At 46.1% G+C, this 2,500-nt stretch overlaps 1 protein-coding gene across 1 annotated transcript in view; it reads right to left on the bottom strand.

The window, feature by feature from the left end:
* The window catches only part of LOC145878579 (sodium-dependent phosphate transport protein 2B-like), a 40,081-nt gene that overhangs the window by 20,630 nt on the left and 16,951 nt on the right, over positions 1 to 2,500 (bottom strand).

A 2,500-nucleotide genomic window follows, 5' to 3' on the forward strand; every position in this document is an offset into this window, starting at 1 on the left:
TGTTCCGTGATTTATCCATTGGCATTGAGGAGTACACCACCTGAGTCACAGGCTTCATCAATAAGTGCATCGACGACGTCGTCCCCACAATGACCGTACGTACATATCCCAACCAGAAGCCACAGATTACAGGCAACATCTGCACTGAGCTAAAGGCTAAAGGCTAGAGCTACCGCTTTCATGGAGTGGGACACTTATCCGTACCCTTATAAGAAATCCTGCTATTACCTAAGATGAACCATCAAACAGGCAAAGCGTCTATACAGGACTAAGATTGAATCCTACTACACCGGCTCTGTTGCTCGTCGGATGTGGCAGGGCTTGCAAACTATTACAGGCTAATAAAGGGAAACCGAGCCACGAGCTGCCCGGTGACGCGAGCCTACCAGACTCAGAGCATTAGCAGACCAACTTGTAAGTGTCTTCACTGACATTCTCCACCTCACCCTGACCGAGTCTGTAATACCTACATGTTTCAAGCAGACCACCATAGTCCCAAGAAAGTTAACATAACCTGTCTAAATGACTACCGCCCCGTAGCACTCACATCAGTAGCCATGAAGTGCTTTGAAAGGCTGGTCATGGCTCACATCAACACCATCATCCCAGACACCCCTAGACCCACTCCAATTCGCATACCGCCCCAACAGATCCACAGATAACGCAATCTCAATTGCACTCCACACTGCCCTTTCCCACCTGGACAAAAGCTCCCTCAACGTGAGCAAGACAAAGGAGATGATCGTGGACGACAGGAAAAGGAGGAGCGAACATGCCCCCATTCACATCAACCGGGCTGTAGTGAAGCAGGTCGAGAGTTTCAAGTTCTTTGGTGTCCACATCACCACCAAACTATCATGGTCCAAACACACCAAGACAGTCGTGAAGAGGGCACGACAACACCTTTCCCCCTCAGGAGACTGAAAAGATTTGGCATGGGTCCCCAAATCCTCAAAAAGTTCTACAGCTGCACCATCGAGAGCATCCTGACCGGTTGCATCACCGCCTGGTATGGCAACTGTTCGGCATCCGACCGTAAGGCACTACAGATGGTAGTGCATACGGCCCAGTACATCACTAGGGCCAAGCTTCCTGCCATCCAGGACCTCTATACCAGGCGGTGTCCGAGGAAGGCCCCAAAAATGGTCAAAAACTCCAGTCACCCAAGTTTGATTTGATTTGACCTACAGAAAGATGAACCTAGAGAAGAGTTTCCTAAGCAAGCAGGTCCCGGAGCTCTGTTCACAAACACAAACACACCTCACAGAGCCCAGGACAGCAACACCATTAGACCCAACCAAACATGAGAAAACAAAAAGATAATTACTTGACACATTGGAAAGAACTAACAAAAAAACAGAGCAAACTAGAATGCTATTTGGCTCTAAACAGAGAGTACACAGTGGCAGAATACCTGACCACTGTGATTGACCAACATTTAAGGAAACCTTTGACTATGTACAGACTCAGTGAGCATAGCCTTGCTATTGAGAAAGGCCCCGTAGGCAGACCTGACTCTCAAGAGAAGACAGGCTATGTGCACACTGCCCACGAAATGAGGTCGAAGCTGAGCTGCACTTCCTGACCTCCTGCCAAATGTATGACCATATTAGAGACATATATTTCCCTCAGATTACACAGACCCACAAAGAATTTGAAAACAAACCCAATTTTGATGAACTCTCCATATCTACAGGGTGAAATACCACAGTGTGCCATCACAGCAGCAAGATTTGTGACCTATTGCCACAAGAAAAGGTCAACCAGTGAAGAACAAACACCATTGTAAATACAACACATATTTATATTTATTTATTTTCCCTTTTGTACTTCAACTGTTTGCACATAATATGACATTTGTAATGTCTCTATTATTTTGGAACTTCTGTGAGTGTAATATTTACTGTTCATTTGTATTGTTTATTTCACTTTTGTTTATTATTATCTAGTACACTTGCTTTGGCAATGTTAACATATGTTTCCCATGCCAATAAAGCCCTTAAATTGAATTGAAATGAGAGAGAGAGAGCGAGAGAGCGAGAGAGAGAGAGAGCGAGAGAGCGAGAGAGAGAGAGAGAGAGAGAGAGAGAGAGTTAAAGAGCATTAGTTCCATTTGGCAACATGACACTTTATGGTACCGCGGTGTCCTGTGCCATCCTTACCTCTACCTTACCTGTCTGTGTGCCAGTTGGGGTTCCACTGTTTTTAATGGTCCTCTGTCTATTCTAATCTCTTCCTGCCTCCTGAGTGACTGACAGATTCCATTTATGGCCCTCCTTCCTGCACACCAGAAGCTTGGCAAGTACACAACATCCAGAAAAATACTGACTAAACGTGATGTCTACACATAAACCCAACATCAAAGATGTCAAATACATTCTGCCACCTTGAGCTAGTTTAGCCCACTGAGCTTAAGTCCTCCTCCTCCTCCTTACCTGACCATGCTGCCGCCCCGTCCTGTAGTTCTGGTTGGTCCTCCTCCTCCTCCTCCTCTTCCTCC

Source organism: Salmo salar, chromosome 04 (genome assembly GCF_965601325.2).
Source record: "Salmo salar chromosome 04, fSalSal1, whole genome shotgun sequence".
In the NCBI taxonomy this organism is placed as follows: domain Eukaryota; kingdom Metazoa; phylum Chordata; class Actinopteri; order Salmoniformes; family Salmonidae; genus Salmo; species Salmo salar.